Source organism: Podarcis liolepis, assembly GCF_965112155.1.
Source record: "Podarcis liolepis genome assembly, chromosome: Z".
In the NCBI taxonomy this organism is placed as follows: Eukaryota; Metazoa; Chordata; class Lepidosauria; order Squamata; family Lacertidae; genus Podarcis; species Podarcis liolepis.
In genome coordinates this window covers 13,570,552-13,589,970 of record NC_139570.1, presented here as the reverse complement: position 1 = coordinate 13,589,970, position 19,419 = coordinate 13,570,552, and positions in this window count along the sequence as shown.

The following is a 19,419-nucleotide window of genomic DNA, read 5'->3' as shown; positions in this document are numbered from 1 at the left end:
AATACGTTGCATTGAAATTGGTCTTCCCTTATGCAACCCTCCACCCAAATGAAAGATCTATGAGTAGAAGGCAGCTGGCGTTACTATTAAGTGTTAAGAAAACAGTGGAAACAAGCACTCTTATTCTGCTCTTCACATAGCTGATCTATTCAGGGCCATGGTTCAGTGACAGAGCTTTGCATGCAGAAGGTCCCAGGTTCAATCCTTGGCATTTCTAGATAGAGCTGGGAAGGCACCCTATCTGAAACCCCCTGAGCTGCTGCAAGTCATTGTAGACAATACTGATCTGGATGATCCAACAGTGTGATCTAGTACAAGGCAGATCAATGGTGTTTCAGCACTGTAAAGCACTCAGGGATCATCCATGAGTACAGGAGTTACTATTGGATAACAGGTGATATGTTGAGGTTGGAAGAGTGGCAGTTGAAGGTAATGTTTGGATCTGTTTGAGGAAATCATCATCATCACAGCATTCGGTACTAGTAAGCATGCAGACATGGAATTTCTCTTTTCTTTCCCTCTTCTTCCAAGACTGGGGCCACTTGTCACCAATATACCAGAAGCGTTAACAGTCAACCAAATAACTCCCTCCTCAGCCAATCATAGGTTTCTGGTGGCCTTTGATGAGATGAGCCAACATTAACAAATGGAATTAAACTTTCAAACTTCATAAAAGGAGTCAATTTCTGTTTGTCCTCCAGCAACCCATACTTGACCAGTCAAGGCAATGTTTCCTACCCGATTAAACCACATTGTTAATGAAAGTCTGCCACGGCCCCTCCAGTGCTTTGTGATTTCAAGTTGTGCTACTGGCTTGACTTTATTGGAAACCTATCTTTGTTGCTGAAGTTCAACCTTTTCCTTGGGACACAATCTTTTTTTTTTGAGAGCAAGTAAGGTGAAAATAAGGCTCAACATGATAGTTTTTCTATAGGACACTAAAACCCTATATGTGTTTGCCTACAAGTAAGGATGGAGGAGAAATCTGATTCAGTTCACCTTTAAAGGTAATCCTAATTTACACTTTCCTAAATAATATGTGAACTGATACTTGCCCATCTATCAAAATTCACATTTCTCTGAACTTTAGAATGGAGTTTTCCATCCAAACAACATTAATAGAAATGCAAATACTGGGGTAAAGTGAGTATAATAATGTACACATGAATGAAAATAACATGCAAATATTTATTATATTAGATAAAACTGATTTGGAAAAGTATATTGGGCAAAATTGCATACAAAATATGTATATTTGGATATATTTACTCTAAAACAATGATCAATTTTCATAATGACTTTTTAAAATAAGAATACAAAATGATGTGGAAATGTGAAGTGAACTTAAGAATGAAACTGATGGAAACTGAGGGAACTCAATATTTAGTTTTGTCCATCTCTGCCAGCCAAGCTTATTTGGGTTTACTTCTGCATAGTCATACTCCCTGCACCACTAGATACGCAATCATTGATAATATGGCTATCAATACTTTCTGGTCATGATAGCTATTTCACCTCCAGTATCAGAGGAAGCATTCCAGTTCCTGTAGATGATGAGTGGATAATGCTACTGTACTCATGCCCTGATTTTATATTTCCTGCAGGCACCTGGTGGACCACTGTAAGAACAGGATGCTGTACTAAATACGCATTTGGTCTGATCCAGCAGGGCTTCTTATGTTCTTAAACCTTTGCTACAGGCCAGAAAGCTTATGATTCTTGAGCCATGTGACTGAAAAGCCCATCCTATGTCATGTATCTTCCAAGCTTGTTTGTAGTCCCTCAGACTGGATGATGAAAAAGTCCATCAGATGCTCCTCTGTGCCTCCAGAACATCCTTGTGATGTCTTTCTTGCCATTTGTTTCTCCCACACTTGCTTCCTGGTTGGTTACCTCATTTGCCACCTGTCTTGTCTAGCTCACTCTGCCTTCAACCATACAGATGTCGGCATTTGGCTTAAGGTTCTATTCCTGCTTCCTCTTTCTTTGACACTCACTTCTACTCCAGTGGTTGGAATAACAGCACTGAGGTGAAGTGTCTTGAAGGGGATTCATCAGTTGAGAACTCTATGAAAATGTAATTATCTCTTTCACCTCATTCCTAGCTGAAGAGCACTGCTGTTCAACAGTTCTCACCAAAGCAACGATGAGGTAACGTGCTCCACAATGGAGCCAAAGCAGCAATTACAGATGTTTATGCAAATCAGCTTTCATTTTTATAGTCAGATCATAAATCATAATTGAGAACAGAGGGACCTGCTCAAAAAACCATTTCCCACTAATAAGCACATGTACAGCTGCTTTGAGCGAATGAATGAATGAATGTGCCCCATTTTGTAGTAACAGCGGTTGGGCCATGAGGGCAGATCCCTCCTCGAGTATCCTGTTAAATTAAGTTATGAAATTCACATGCAATCACTGGGATGTTCCCTTTAATTTTATTATGTGTGAGGGTCGCCAAGTCTTGACCCAAATAGGCCACATGGGCATTTAAAAGCTACAGGGGGAAAGAGTGGTGTTTAGCCGGGGCAAGTCCTTACATTGCAAACCTGCAATGAGGCTATGAGCTTAAAGTGATAGTTGCTTCTATGCCATAGGTACAGATGTCAAGATATCGAGAACCAAGGAACTTATGAGGACAGAGAATGGAGACATAATTTATGGTTCAGGCCAGGGGGCCTGATTATATACGTACATATATATGCATTTTTTTTATATAAGATATTTATTAAGATTTTCAAAGTGTTACAAAATAAAAAAGTAAGAAAATACAACTAAAAATAGTTAAAAACAACTCATTCTTTCCATTACTTATTTTTCATTAGCTTATTTCCCGGACCTCCTCACGCCTCCCTTTTTTGTATTCCAGTTCAGTTTGTTGGTTCAGCAAATCCTTACCCTCTTTGTTTATCCTAGTCTTTAATCTTAAGCTATTGTAACATTAAATGTTTACCTATTAGTAATCCATTTTTCATATTCCTTTATAGTATTACAGCTGAAAACCCCTTAATTTCTATCCAACATCATTCTAACATTCATTAATTTTACAATATTTCTGTAAATAGTCTTTATATTTCTTCCAATCTTCTTCCACCGACTCTTCTCCCTGGTCTCGGATTCTGCTTTTTAAAAAATTCTTGGTGTTTTTCTTTTTGTCAAACAGCTTTGAGATGTCTTTCCTAGGAAGCAATTCATAAATTGAATGATATAAATGAAGTTTTGGGGTTGTCTGTGTGAAAGTCATAGTGCTTTTGGGTAGGGAAGGATTTACTTATTTTTATTGACGTGGCTCAGCTCAGCTGCCATTCTGTTTCAAAGTGTGGCAATAATTCAGTACAGTCCTAAGGCATTATTTGGAGGGGGAGGATTTGTTGCTTTTTCTCAGCCTTTCTCACCCTCCCCCCCCCAGACTTAAGTTCAGTTTCCCACCAGTTTGGACCCCCCCCCCCTTAAAAAAGGTTCTCATGAAAATTCATCAGCATTTTAGTGTAAATTTCTCCCAATATACACATTTTTGTATGCAATTTTGCCTAATATACAATTTCTCCCACAAGCAATTGACTCTAATATATTGTATTTTTGTATGCCCCCTCCAAAATACTCATTTTTATGCACAATTTTCCCAACCGCATATGTTTTTGTAAACATTGTTTGGTTGGGAAACTTCACCACAAAATTCAGATAAGTGCAAATTTTGAAGAATAACACAGTTCACATATTATTTTGAGAAGTGCAAACTAGGCCTCTCAATTCACATTTTGAATGTGAACTGAATCAAATTTCTCCCTCATTGGCTTCATTGAGCCATTACACTCCATGCTAGGAAACACTGCAACAATTTGTTGTAGATCTTATGCTATATTTTGGCAGGGTTTCATTTGCCACCATAGTATAATTTCTGAATAGCAGATCTCATTTAATAGCTGTCATTTTTGCTTGTCTGAAAGCACAAGAATGTACAAATATACATATACGAGAATGTCCAACTGATAATTGTATACAGGTGAACCATTTAACAAAAACACACTACCAAGCACGAGATTCACATGCTTGTTTCATTTCAACACAGAACTGTGATTTCATACCTGAGGCAATAAACCAAATAGTTAGTCACAATATATATCATGGGAAACAAAATGCCTACAGGAGTCTCTAAAGGAAATTTATCAGCGACACAGAAAATGGAGTGCTCTCTTCATAGTTTGCATCAATAACATGCAGGGCACTATGGATAATTGAAGGGCTCAATACTGATCTGCACCAAAAACTTCTTTGCTAAGTTCCAGTTGTGGGTTGTGATCTGCAGGACTCGTGCAAGACATTTTGGCACCTGAGGCAAACCACAAAGTGGTGCCTCCTTGCCTCACCAGGGAAGAAGGAGTGAGGAAAGATCTACATCAGAAACAAGAGGGAGGGAGAAAAAATGTCATTGAAATCTGCTGCCCCTGGGGATCCATATGCCTGAGGTGTTTGCTCTCCTTGCTTCATGGGTAGGCCAGGACTGGTGATCTCCCTTCCACACAAGCCAACAGGGATTCTAAATATAACCATCAACTGAAACTTATGAACATGTGCTGTACTTGAAGCATTATCCATAAGTTGTTTCAAACATTCCTTTTTGACCATAGAAACAGATTATACTCCTATTTAAGTTAGTAACTATTTTTAAATGTACATCTATGCATCTAAATATGCTGATTTTTTTTATTATTTTTTTTTGGTGGGGTGGATCTCTGTTTTCTTACGCACAACTGGCCATCCTGCCTAAAAAGCTTTCATATGTCTATGAAATCAAGGTTGTTACTTGGAAGTAACAGATTTGCCCTCAAAGCCCAGGTGTTTGTTTATTCCTTTGGTTTCTTATTCATTTGCTCTTATAATGATTAATATCCTGCTTTGGAGGCCACCCAACTAATATCACAGTATCATAAAAACAAAGTAGATAAAGCCAATCTAAAAATAATCAAAACTGACAAAGACAATAACATTTATAGTTATTTTTAAAGGACAGTTAAAACAGGCAACAAAAAATAATGTACCAGCTACTAGAACTATACTGTGTAACATAGCTCTCTATAACAACAACAGCAACAACAAGGGTTTAAGGAAAGGCAGCTAAAAGCAGGGATGTTAAAATCAGCTTTAAAATTTACTTTGTAGGGTTTTGTTGCTTTCCGGTAGAAAACTTAAAACCAGGAATAAATTTAGACATAGCTAGGAGTGTGTCTAAGGTTTCATATAGGTGTGGAGAATATTGTGTTTGCTTTCCTAATTATAATTCTAGTGCTTCTGTCTCAATTTCCAATGTTCCTTTTACATTGCAGTAGCCATTGCATTATGGAACTGTGGTTTTTTGATTAATATACTGCCATGTTACACTCAATTTTAAATGGAAGGAAAGAACTGTACACCGGGATACTACCCCAAATTTCATCACATGAGCAGCGGTGGCATGATCAAGAAAACCACAGGGAAATCACAATGCAAAACTTCCACAATTTCCTGAGCTAATGGGATTGCAAACAGGTTGTTTTCAGAAAGCAATAAACACAGAAATGAGTGATAAACTTCTGCTGGATTCCACTAGATTTCCAAAAGTGGCTTTTATGTTGTGGGAAAGATCACATAAAGCACAAAAAGTGACCTGTAAAGAAATGTTGGGAAGATGAAAAAAGCGAAGTCTGCATGCATCTTAATTCTCTCCCTCACAAAGGCCAGGTAGGGACCAGTGTGTTACTGCTTGCTGCCTTTTTGAGCCAAGATCTTTTGTGGGCTTTCCCCCTTCCACACCACAAGGGAATTGACAGTAAATTTAAGACAAATGCAAAAGACAATTTTCAGCATTGATTTTCAGAACGCCTTGTTTCTTAAAATGGTACATCCCGCAGGTGCAACAAACTTAAAAGCTTGGGACTAGTGTGCGCAAAGGCATTGCTAGATTGGGCCCAAGGAGAATATTTTTCACTAGAAGTTAACATGGTTTATAGTTCCTGGGAGGAATGCTTGCTTAAATTAAACTCTTTCCCTATAAACCCTTTATTATAATAGCTGCAGCCCAGGAAAGGCGAGGCAAAGCAAAGCAAAGGGCCAGAAAGACAAATGGCAAGCCATTCCTTGGTATGCGGATAATTACACAATCATTAGATGTCATTAAAAACAAACAAATTTCCACTAGTATTTGCTTACCACAAAGCCACATGATTGTGTGTGTGTCAGGAAATATAATAATGAGTTCTGTTTAATTTAATAGCTCACAGCTGGTGAAAGTGCAATGAGTTGGGTTCAAGGAGGAAGAGATAATTTCTGACTCTTAGCTCCCATTTGCACTATGGATTTAAGGCAATATAATATCAATTTAAACATACTGAGGATTTTTTTTTTAAGGGTGCTGAGAGTTGTGCTGAGAGCCACAAATCTGTCAATTCTTCTTCCAAGGGAACTGCGGGAATAAGAGGTCTCCTAACAACTCTTAGCATACACTAAAAAACCTCAGCGTATTTTTAAAAAACTACATTTCCCAGAATGTTGGCTGTTTCAAATGGTGTTACACTGCTATAATTGTGCAGTGATTATTGAGATTGACATAGCTCATGTACTATCAACAGCTGGGTAGAAGAATGAAAGCCAACAGTGCAGCTTTATTGGGGTGTGGAACTGGTCCTATTAAAAATAGTATCCTTGTCTCACATCCCTTTGGTTGTCCCTTCCAAGCAAAAGCTTTCACTTTCATTTCAGAATTATGCTTTAGAAAACTTTTGATGGAAGCTCTCCCATTTTTCTCACCTCTGCGCAATCAGCGGAACCCTTCAAAATTCTCTGTTTTAGATCATCTACTAAAGCTAGCTTCTTCACAGCTGGCAGTCCTAATCTGACCTTTTACCCAAGAAAAAAATGATGAGGATCCAAAGTTGTTATGTTAGCTGTAATATTGTCAGTGGATGCAAGTGTGGGATCAATCTTTCCCTCCCCAGTGAGGGACCTCAAAAGTAGGGCTTTCTGTTCACAGAAAAAGCCTTAATCATTAACTCTTCCCATTTCATATTGATGTGAGTTATCACTATTATAAGGACATACCCACTAAGAGTACAGAACCTGGAGGACATCAGATGGTTGACTCAGTCTATGCAACTCCTTGAAGCATTGGCCAATGGAAGGCTGCTTAACAAGGTTGTTAACCTGTCTTGCATGTTGAAAGTCCCTTTAAAAGCTTTCAGGTCAGGCTATCAAATTCATTTGTACCTAGGGCTATGTAAGGCCTGCTGTTTCACAGCAGCAAAACCCTGGGTCATGAATTCAGCCAGAGGTGTACTGTAGAAGTGTAACTGGAAGAGCAAAACAATATTATTCCTTAGGCAGATAGACTCCAGTGTGAGTTTGACAGTCCAAATGAAAGGCTGATTATGTGTTGGGAGGGTTGGTTCATGGGAGTCATTACCCCTCAAAACTATGCAACAAGACAACATAATCTGGACCTTTACATTATATTGAGGATCACCTGCCCCAGTTCACTCAATATATTATCTGTGTTGTTCTGCAGATTTGGTTCACACAGTTGCTGGTTGAATGTTTTAACCTAGCTAAGTTTGGCCCTCTGCACTTGTGTCCTCTTACAACTTTTACTGCCTGGCCTGGCCTGTGCTGGTCCATTTTTCTTCCTTGCCCTCTCCCAGTGTGGAGCTACTCTTGGCCCAGGGAGGTGTGAACAGACAGCAACAGCTAGTCTCTTTTTCTTTCTCAATATTGTTGACTTCAGTGATTTCCAGCAGCATCCAGGCTGAAAATAGGATGTTCCTCCAATTACTTCTCATTCAATTGCATCAGTCAGGTGAGGCACAGGATCAGATCCTGCAAGAATTTAGCATCTGGGTGATTTCAGAGAAGGGGTAAATATTCACATTGACATTTATTAATTTTTTTATTATTTTTTAATTAAGCTTATATTCTGTCCTTCCTCCCAAGGGAGGCCAAGGCAGCAAGGAACATTGGCATCTGTAAGACTTTATTAATTTGGGGGAGAAATATAAAAACATTACTGTTTCACCCAGGCATTTGATGAATAAAAGATAGTGTTCCTGGTAAGCTTATAATAATCACCTCTGAGCATATGCAATTGTTTTTAATTGTTTTAAAATTGTTCTAAATATTTTAAATGGTTTTTTAATTTTATGTTTAATTGTATTATTTTATCACTGATGTATTTGCTGCCTTGGGCTCCTTTGGGATGAAGGGCAGGATATATATGTAATAAATAATAGAAATAATAATAAAATTAGATCCTGCAATGATATTCAACTGAAATGTTCAAGAGAAAGGGTGAGACTTCATATTGACTTCAACATCTACTAGCAGCAGGGATGCCAGAGATTTTATTTTTTATTTAAAGGACATAGGAGCAGAAATTGCTGATCCATCCTATGTCTGGAATAGAAATCAGTATTCACTGTTGCTGCTGCTTTCATTCCACAAATGATACATAACTGATTATATTTTCCCCAATTTTCATTGTGTTTACTTCACAATGAAATATGTGTTGTGTTGAATAATGTAATAATGTAATTTACATAATTAATTATGTAATTGCGTTTCTTTATTTCATTGCAGTGGGCAGCAGGATGATAATGTAGTTTTTGGCAGAGGACAAACTGCAGCAGAGTAAAAACAGTGCTGCATGTGTTGATTGACCCAATGAAACATGTAACTTTATATTTCAGAAGTGGGGGACTTGTGACTCTCCAAACTCTCACCAATCCCAGCTAATGGTGAGAGTAGTTGTAGCCCTGCAAGAGCCGCTGGACTACTGTTTCCCCACACCTGTTAGATTCTTTGTGCCAGATTCTTGACGAGGACTTATACTGTTTGAGACAAGCGCGTGAAATTGCTTTAAAATGGAAGATGGATTTGTGTTTATGCCTGTTTAAGCTTCCTTTTTTTATATTCCAAGCATAATGAAGAAGAACAACAAATGTGACTCCACATACCTATGGAGAACCGCGAGCTGTAGAAGTAGGTTTAGTGTTATTAAAAGTCTGCAGCTATTGTGTATGACGATGACATATCACTGTCATTTTTCAATTGCTGGCATCTCAAACTAGAAGAAGATTAGATTACAAACTCGATGACCCTTGGTTAGGAAAATGAGATTAGAAAGAAGTTCTGCCAACTCCCTTATGGAGTAAATTATGTTATATGCCTCGTGCAATCAGAAAACCCAAGAAGGGCTCTGCCTGTGCCGATTCAAGTTTATTCCTCTCTTGGCATAGCTCAGTGAGGGCATAAATAAACTTTACATGCGGTTAACTAAGCACCACTTCCCATTTTCTGCAAAGGAAATACAGTTTTAGGAGGAGGTGCTTAACTTTTCCCATGTCCATCACTTCACACTATTTCACACCTGTGTGTGTGTGTGTTTGGGGTAAGGGGACAGCAGCTTGTGTATTTTGGGGCCGAGTAGTGTTGGATGTGGAAAGCAATAAACATTGGCACATACGAATCTGCTTTACCATTCAGATTGCATTGACCCATCTACGGTAGATCAGTTTTGTCTGCAGTACTAGTAATGGCTCCCCAGGTTTTCAGGCAGGATTCTTTCTACTGCCCTGCCTGGTGGTGCCAGGGATTGAACTTTCTGCATGCTGAGCATGTGCACAACAACTGAACTGTGTTCCTTCTACCTACATAAATGATGTCCAGTCCTTTCGGTTCTGAATAGAAAAAAAGAACTGGTTTAAATATGATGATAGGAAACTTACGTAGGTCCATCTGGCTCAGTATTAAGTCATACTTTAGACAGCCCTGCCTAGAGAGGTGGGGGGTTGAACCTGGGACATTTTGCATGCAAAGCAGGTGCTTTACCAGTGAGCCAGTCCTTTCCAGTGTATCCACTCCCTAATGGTGTTTCTGTTTCTAAATTTTCTCCCATTGAAGCTACTTTCTTTTCTTTTTCAAAGTATTAAGGAGGTTTAATCTACATTGTGATTGATTGTCCACATTTACACACCACCTTTCTGTGAAGGTCCCTCAGGTAATTTACAATTAAAAGCAAAGCAAAGCAAATAAATGGTATACTATGTAGGGCAAAGGAGTCATTTAAGGCAATGGTGGCTGGTGCCCACTGGGCCTGGTAGAGTGGAAGGCAGAGGGGCCAAAAGAAGGTGGAACCAGAGCCAATGACAGGCAGACTCAACTAATTTTAGCTCTGCCCACACCTCCTTCCAGCTCAGTTCAGGAAGAGCAAAACTGAACTGAGAAGGAAAAAAACTGGTAGGCAGTTAAGTCAGTATCAAGTAAGAAGGGAGGCATGTGAAGGCTGGTTGAGGTTGGTGGGGCAGAGCCCCATTTACCAAACGGATCTAATTGGGAACAGCAGCAGCATTCTGAGCAATGTTGGCAGGTTTTCTTCCACAATGTCTACATTTTAGTATTGCTATGTTGGAATTTTAAATGGCATCTCACTCTCTTCTGCACCCTGATGGAATGGCTGCCTACATTCAAACATATACAAACAAATATACATATACATATATATTCATTATTTAAATAAATATTTTATTTAAAGTACAAATGGTTCCAAATTCTTAGATTTGCATCAAACATTATATAGCTTTATTTGAGAGTTATTAAAGGTGCCTTTCAAAATATAAATATCTTTATGGTGTAAAAATATAACAGCGACAACGATGGTGATGACTGCATTTCAAAACAAACATCTGGATTTGCAGCTAAAATGCTAAAGCAGAAAAAAGCAGTATAATCCTTTCATTTCAATCCAGCTGCCCTATCAGAAGATCTAAAACCCTAAGCTACAACCCAGATATCTACTTGCCTTGTGTCTAGGACAGCATATTTCAGCTTCCCCTTCCCTTCAGCTCCTTCATCAGCAGGAACAAGAAGTTGAAAGCACATTAAACAAACTGTTTGTGTCAATGCTGCTTGACCCTTCCATGCGCCAGGGCCTCACCGAGGCCAGGAGTGGGCGTAGCTGACTGTAGACTTGAAGCATTTGTCCACCAGCTTGAGGTCTCCGGGGTCAGCATTCAGAGGTGGAAGAGGCCACAACAAGAAATTGCTGCCAAGGCGAAAGCTGAACCCTGAAGAATGGCAATGCCAGTGCTCACATGTACAGGATTTTTAAAAAGCATCCACCAAAAGAAAAGAAAAAGAAAAAGTCCAAACAGGAACAACAATTTAACAGAATGGGGCTAATTTGAATATGTGCAGCAATCTGTAGTACAAGATATAGGCCCAAAATATCATCAACAGGGAGTGGGGGAAAGAAATTTGATTCAGGCCACCCCTCTAGACAACTTTCTGGTATCCACATGCCAGTGGATGGCATGGCCGGAGCAAAAGTAGGCAGAGACATGAATATGAATGGGTGCCTTTGTTTCAACACACATTTGCACAGGCCTCTCCTCCATCAACCGAGGCAAGTAAGAAGCAATTATCCAGAGGGTATAACCCAGAGAGCATAGGCGCCAACTCCTAGGGGCCGAGGGGATTTCAGCCCCACAATAAAATATTTGAAGGAGCTAGCCCCTCCCCCCCAAGTTGATGGGCACTGCCATTCAAATGGGGTGTGTGCACCGAGTCATGTGATCAATTATGTGGGGCGGAGCTTACCTGCCCCCTCATATTTTATCCACGTTGGCACCCCTGCCAGAGAGGCATAAGCACTCAATGAGGGTACAAAGAGGGTTGGCAAGGGGTGTGGCCTACGGAGAGTCCTGAGAGCCGGATAAAGAGCCTTGGATGGCTGCATTGTGGCCCCCACCCCTTCCCTAAAGTGTTGCCCTACTTCACTGTTGGTATGCATAATTTAGATTAGGATCACAGTTGTGCCCACTAGCTGTCTCTCCTATAATCAGGCTGTCTGGAGGAAGAGTTTTATTGTGATAACTGGACTTGTTTTAGAGGTGTAATATATATATGCTCAGGCAGCATGCCATGGGATGTATATGGGCTTAAAATTCACCATGCCCCATGGGCAAGCAGATACAGAATGGTGCAAAGCAATATATCATAGTGTTGTGGTCTTTATGACATTACTCTGGTAACCAGCAGTAACAGTGGTAATAACCGACTCATTAATCTTTTAGCTTGCCCCCCATAGTCGAGCTCCTGTTATTGTGATTTAGGAAAATGAAATGTGGGCCAGAAAAGCACAGCTGTGCCATTAACATTCTGAAATCATCTTTCTCTTATTCCCTTCCTTCATACCTTCATTATAGATATTGTGTTTGATTCATTCTGCAAAGTGAAAATCTAGGCCCAAAGTGCACAATGTTCTAACACCTCGGTAAATATTTTATACTTCCTTCTCCACGTTGCACACAGGATAAAGGGCTTGCAGCCCATCAGAGCTGCAAAAGTGAGACAAACGGATGAAGAAACCCTGCATTTTCAGTTGCGGTAGCAGTCCTCATGGACTCTTTCCCAAAAGGACCACAGGACCCTTCACTTGTTGCAAGCAAATGAGCTGGCCTGTATGACATTCTAAGACAAACCTTAGCATGGTCACACCGCGCAAACATTTATTTCTTTTATTTAGGGGTATTTATACCCTATCTACTAACCAAAGTTCACAAGGTAGCTTACAAGGTATTTAAAATGCAACAAAATTGAGAGTGTTACAATAGTCACTGTAGCAGGGGAAATGTGTATATAAGTCCATCCTCCCATTGTTCTCCAATGATCCAATAAATTCCATTCTGCAGCTGGCCTCAAACTGGTGGCCTCATTTCTTGGCCTCAGACTGATGGTTGAAGCAGCTACATGTTAGCCATACACAGGTGGCTAACTCGGTGGCTGATGCTGATCTTTCTCAAGCCCCACCCCTGCTGGCAGATGCAGGAGGTGTTGGGGAAGCAACAGTGTTACATGCCTCCCTCCCAGTTCTTAGATGTTCTAATGGCCACTTTGCTAAAGAATTTCTGGGACACAGCAGAGGTGTTGTGGAACTGTGGTTTTTTGGTCCAGCGTACCGGCATGTTGCACTAAATTTCACTCACGCCAGTCGCGTGACATTACAATAAACGTTATTGGACAACATCACTATTCCCTTACCCTTTCTGCACATCTGTGCTTCTGTTCCTCCATGATTCCCCACATGAAAACAGAAAAGAACAGTATGGCAATATAATGCCTCAAATATAATCACTTTACTCCCGTGATTTTCCAAGTTAAAGGGGGCTGAAGATGTATTTTCTGGACTCAGACAATGTGGAAATGAGTGCTAATCATGTGCTGCATTCCACTAGATTTCTGGAAGTGGCTCTTAAGCTGAACCAAAGTTCAGATATAATGCAGAAATCAGCAGCTAGGGAAGTCTCAGAGAGGTAAACTGCTGGTTGAATAAAGCCCATGCCAGCTAGGAAATAATCACAGCCCGACAGGGCTGCATAAAATGTTAGTCCCACATAAGACAGGACTTCCTCATTTGCTGGCTGTTGCTGTCTCACACCACCTTTGCCCTGTTGGCAGATGCAGAAGGTGTAGCCAATTGGTTTGCTAGACTTCAAAATTAGGAGGTACTAAGCATCAACATTTTTAACTTAGAACATTTTAAAGCCTGCTGTCATTTCTCTAGAGCAGGGGTGGCCAACTCCCAAGAGACTGTGATCTACTTACAAAATAAAATTGTGTACTGTACTTGTGTATTGTATCGCAGTACACAAGCATACTATCTTTTTCCATCCAGCTTCAGGCTCGAAGAGGAGCTCTTAAACTTTGTTGCCCCTCCCCAATCCTTTTTGCTGCCATACCATGCAAAGCAAGGTCAGTGTTTGGCTTAGTATAACATCTGAACTGGAGCTCTTTCCTCACTAACTATCAGCTTTTAGCAAGGTATCTTATTGACCTCGCAGGTACAAGGCCCCATTCTAGATTGCTGCCTTGGTGGGAGGTGGGAGGGTTTCAAACACTTTGGCTTCACTCCAGTCATCTCTGAGATTTGGAACCTGTGAGTAGAGACTGGGGAAGTTGATGCTATGGCACCAAGACCTGCAGAGCTAACTCAAAATAATCTCAACCTTCAATGTTGGGTTCTCAGAGTGAGAGCGAATTATAGGTGGGTGGGGTTATCACCATCCCACTTCTGGGAGTGCAATAGAGATGGATGAAAATGCCAATTTTAGTTTATCTCAGTTCTTTTCATTCGTACAATTTTAAGTTTACTTCACATTTCTGCATCAGTTTGCAAATTGCAATTTGTTCCTTAAAAACTCATCATGAAAATTCAGCAGTATTTTCTCCTAATAAACACCTTTTTGTGTATTCATTTATCTGTGTGTCTTTTACCCAATATACAGCTTTTGGCAAGCAGTTACCCTATTAAAGTACACTTTGGCATGTTATTTTGCAATAATATATATAATAATAATTTATTATTTATACCCTGCCCATCTGGCTGGGTTTCCTCAGCCACTCTGGGCAGCTCCCAATCGAATATTAAAAACACAATACTAATACCTGCACACTTATAGACACTTTCTCCTAATATGTACTCTGTACATTTGTGTACATGTAATTTGGTTGGACAACTGCATTCCAAATTCTAGGGTACTCTAAATTTTAAAGCATAGCTGTGTCTCAGTTTATGTGTTGTTTCAGGAAGTGTGAATATCCATGTTAAAATATGAACCGAACTAAATTTCTTACCCTTCCCCAGTGGACAGGTTCCACAGAACAGGGAAGGAAGAGACATGACCTAGCTGCTCAGTTGTTCTTGTTGCATGCTCGCTAATATTTTGACTATTATACTTTTGGAGGCATGCTTATTTGCAATTATTAAATTTGTTGTAGCTGATGGGGGTGTTCTTGAATTATTATTTGCTGACATTTTGTTGGAATTATCTTAATATACTGTTCATAGAATTGTTCCATAAGTGTCATTAATTTGTGTTTTAAAATGGATATTTAGAGTAGTTCTAGGAAGGTGATAGAGCAATTTTTATTGTGTAGTTTGTTATTTCTAAGGCTATAACCAGCTTTGAGTTCTGTAATGTAAGGCGGTATACAAATAATAAATGAAATTGAATCCAGATCAGCCCTCCTGCACCTGGTATTTTTTATTTTCTAAAATCAATCTACACAACTGCTAACTGTGTGAGTGGCATCTGCATTGCCCTTAGCCCAGTAGCAATCAACATACAAAACAGTTAAGATTTCATGTAAAAAAATGAAACTTCCCCTCCCACCCTTAGGGGTCCCCATAACATTATCACATTATCCTATTAAACTGTCTTTAATTTGCACTAAAGAGGCAGCCCATACATTGTCTCTGTGTGTGCACTGGGATTGGATCAGTCAATGGGATTGGATCAGTCAAATATGTGTCAATTTTGCATGTGTCATTCAAAAGTCACCTTAAATAATCTAATTAAATACATGTATTTTAAACATGAATTTCCAGTATCCTAAAATGCACATTTGTATGCATTTTGGTGCTTAGAGTTATGAATGAATCACAACATGTGAAGAGATGTGCAATCTGAAGAATAATGGCACTTTTAGATCAGGAGGTACAACTTAGGTTGGTTGCCTTCAAAATGCAGATGAAATGAAAATTCTCCTCCAGTTTTCGTGTACACAGTGTTTTTGCTCTTCATGAGGGAAATATCAAGGACATGGCTTAACTAAAACTGATGGTGAAATCACCAAGGGAAGGAAACAGAGGCACTTAACTTGTAGTTTGGGGGCTTTGCTCACACTGCCAGATCTTGTTGTCTTTGAGCTTCTGTTTGTTCCCAGTCAGTCTCTGGGGGAGAGGGAGAGAGAGAGAGAGAGGAGGGGGTGGGGAGAGAGGAAAACACTCAAGGCAAAGGAATGACACTATCAGCTGGCTCTCCTGAGCACAGTTTTTCAGTGTCTTGAGTGGCCCCTTGTCTGACAGCTGCTTGGATTTCCCACTGGACACTCTGCTAGACTATCTTCTATGAGTCTTGTGGCAGTTCAGATTTATAAGCAGCAAGAGAACTAGGTGAAGTTACAGGGACATAGGAAACTGCCTCATACCATCTGAGACTGTTTTCTTCATCTAGTCTGGTATCAGCTGCTTCAGGGGTGGGGAACACTTTTCATCCCAAGGCAGAGGCAGACTCTGGGCTTTAAAATTTCAGTGGTGTCCTGTGCAATGCCAAAATTCGGTGCTTCCCACCCCACCTCTTACCTTTTGTTGTTTGTCATCATTGCAGTGGTCCCTGTGGCACCTTCCTGGCTTGGTGCCCAGTGCAGGCAAACTGGTTGTGCTCTCCTAAATCCACCTTGGCCCAAGGGCCACATTCCAATCTGGGAAACTTTCTGGGGGCCACATGCCAGTGGAGGGAGGGGTCAAAGGTAAAAGTGTAATGTATTATTATTATAATGCTAATTTTGTGCACATGCCCCCTCTATAGCCTCTATTGAGGCAAGCAAGAGACAGTATCAGAATTCAAGGACTCAATCCAGCAAGCCAAAACCACTCAAACAAAGGGTGAAGCAGGGACAAACTGTGTCCTCCAAATCATGGAGAGCCACATGTTGCGGTGAGATCACCCAACTGCCTTCTTGTTGCTGGGGCGGGCCCGTTTGGATGACCTCTGCACATCATTGGTTGCCCCTTGGTTGCTGGGGAAAATTTTCTGTCAGTTGGGGTTTGCAACTAAGGGCCATTTAAGGGGCTACACGAAGCAAAGTACTTTCTCTTTCGCATTGTGAAGCAGATCTCCCACCCTCCCTTCCTCTAATTTAAGGTTGTGTTTTTGACCTTGCTATGCCTGTCTAGGGGTCATCTGTTTTTGGAGCAGGGGCCTGGTATGAATTTTGCCACTTGGCTGATTGGCTGGTGCCATTTGGTTTTTGCCTACCATATAGTAAATCGTCACAACTTTGTAAGGTTGCCGGTTAGGCATTGGTTTGATGTTTTGTGGAGGGGCTTATGGATTGGCTGTGCCTGCTCTCATATTTGTTGCTCCTGCTAGGGAATTCCGTTAAAGGAATCCAGGGGCCCAATTTGCTATGTCCGATCCCCTCTCAGGGGTAGGGCCATGCCAGAGTTCCTGGGAGCATCTGGGGTGAACTAAGAGGCGGAAATCCACCTCTGTGCTCCCCCAGTATGTTCTCCCTTACTGACCTCTGGAGGTTCCAGTTGTCAGTCCTGCTCCTGCCGGTGCAGGTTCAGGGAGTCCGAACCAATGCCTAAGCAACCACTCACATGCTGGAATCAATAATGTTGTGGCCAAATTAATGTCAAAAATATTAAACAAATATTCTGTGTCCTTTGTGATTTATTTTGGAGTGGGTTTGGGAGTCTTCACATGCAGTATGACTTGGGAGTGAGTATGGTCTGGGGAGGATCCTGAAGATCAAACAGAGAGCCTTGGAAGGTCTCACAAGACCCTGAAGGCCTGAGTTGTTAATATATTGACTACTTTGATTGGCACCAGCTTTCCAGAATCTCAGATAGAGGTATTTTCCACCACCTGATCCTTTCAACTGGAGAAGGCAGTGATGGGACCTGCAAACCATCTCAAGGAAGGGGCAAAATGGAATGCATCTTTAGCTGGTCATATTAAATTAACTATGTAGCATTATGAAGTCAACCTACTCACTGTTTGTCTCTCATTTGCTAAGAGAATGCCATTTGGGGAATGTAAGTTGCAGAAACGAGTAGCCACGGGCAGAAAATTCTGCCTAAAGATCAAGTACAATTGTACATGGAAGGATGTATGCACTGGGGGAATTTTCTGTAGTCTTCTGAGTCTAAGGAATCCAAATTATTCATGAATGCATTAAACTTGAAGACAGAGAGTGCTTACTTGTTTTACACAGTAATTTTTCTCCTTGAAAGAAAGGAGCCACTCAAAGTGCCTTTACATAATATTTAAAGAAGCATAAGAATATTAATCTATGCTTAGGGGTTACCCAAGGCCAAAATGCCCCAATGCTGGCCCCATGATGGTGGTGTGGGGCAAACTTCATAAGGAGTTTCCCTTGCTGGGTGAGGGTGTGTATTCCCTTCTGGATTCCCACCCAGTGGCAAAGATGGACAGTGGAATCCCTCCCCTCTTGCTGACTCAGCAGGAGGGGAGACATTCTGCAGAGTTTTGCGCTTGATCCCTCTCTGCCCATAGAGTCCAGGGAGACCAGCAGCAAAGCTAGATGGTGATACAGGGGTAATGTTCCTTGTGGGGTGCCACCTGAGGCAGCTGGCTCACCCCACCTCATGGGTGAGCCAGCTTTGTCTATGCTTCAGATATGAGCACCAATTACTAAACCACAAGCAGCACAAGTAAGGACATAAAGTTAACAAACAATCAGCAAATTAATTTAAGCAAGAATTGAATCCAAAGGGAAATGCCATCAGTCAATATTGGAATGTCGTGTGGAAGATAACCTAACCTTTTGGGACGGGGAGTTCCGTGAATCCACAGAGCCCATATTAGCACTGTTCATGTTTACTTGTATATAGGATGCAAAGCCCTGCCCGCCTTGTTGTGTCTTCTTCCTGCAACAATAGGGGAGCCAACTTGAGCCCCAGGTTATGGGTGCCCAGTGCACGTGGCATCATGGCATCATGTTGTGACATGATGTCATGATGTCACATGCACGCCTTGGAACTTGACTTCTGGTGAAAGCATCTCCAAGGTCTTGCGAGGCCTCAGATGTGACTTCCAGTGCTTCACAAGGCACCAGAAATTGCATGGCGGGCCCAGTGGTATGCGTGCTGAGCACCCTCAACAATATTTTGTGGGTGTTCAAGCTCCCTGTAGTTGGCACCTCTGGTGTTATGTCTGCAAGAAATTCAAGCACTCAGGTGAAGCAGCTCTACACATTAGACACACCTGAGCAACTGGGTTTCCCATTCATGCAGAGCCCCTCCTGGCAAGTAGGTACATATGCATTTGAATTTCTCCACAGGCAACCACATTAATTGTGTGGTTGTTGTAGGAAGACAAACCCAGCAGCTAGAAGCTGGGTGAAAAGTACACCCTTGTTCCACTGCCAATATGGACATGCCTATTATTATTATTATTCCCCAGCCACTCTGGGCAGCTTCCAACAAAATATTAAAAATACAATAAAACATCAAACATTAAAAACTTCCCTAAACAGGGGTGCCTTCAGATGTCTTCTAAAAGTCAGATAGTTGTTTACTTCCTTGACATCTGATTGGAGGATGTTCCACAGGGTGGGCGCCACTACAGATGAGTATTTCTCTGTTAGTTAGATGATCTATATGCCACCCTTTGCAAGAACAAAAAACAAAGCAAAAACAAAACCCCATCAAACTGAGTAACAACACTGAGTAATAATACATAAATAAAAATGTGAAAATATTAAAACAAAATTTTGCTAATAAATCAACATAAATCAATATGTTTGGGTCAGAGAGCCCAGCACTCAAAGGCATAGAGGAAGAGGATGGCTTTCAGCCGGTCCCAA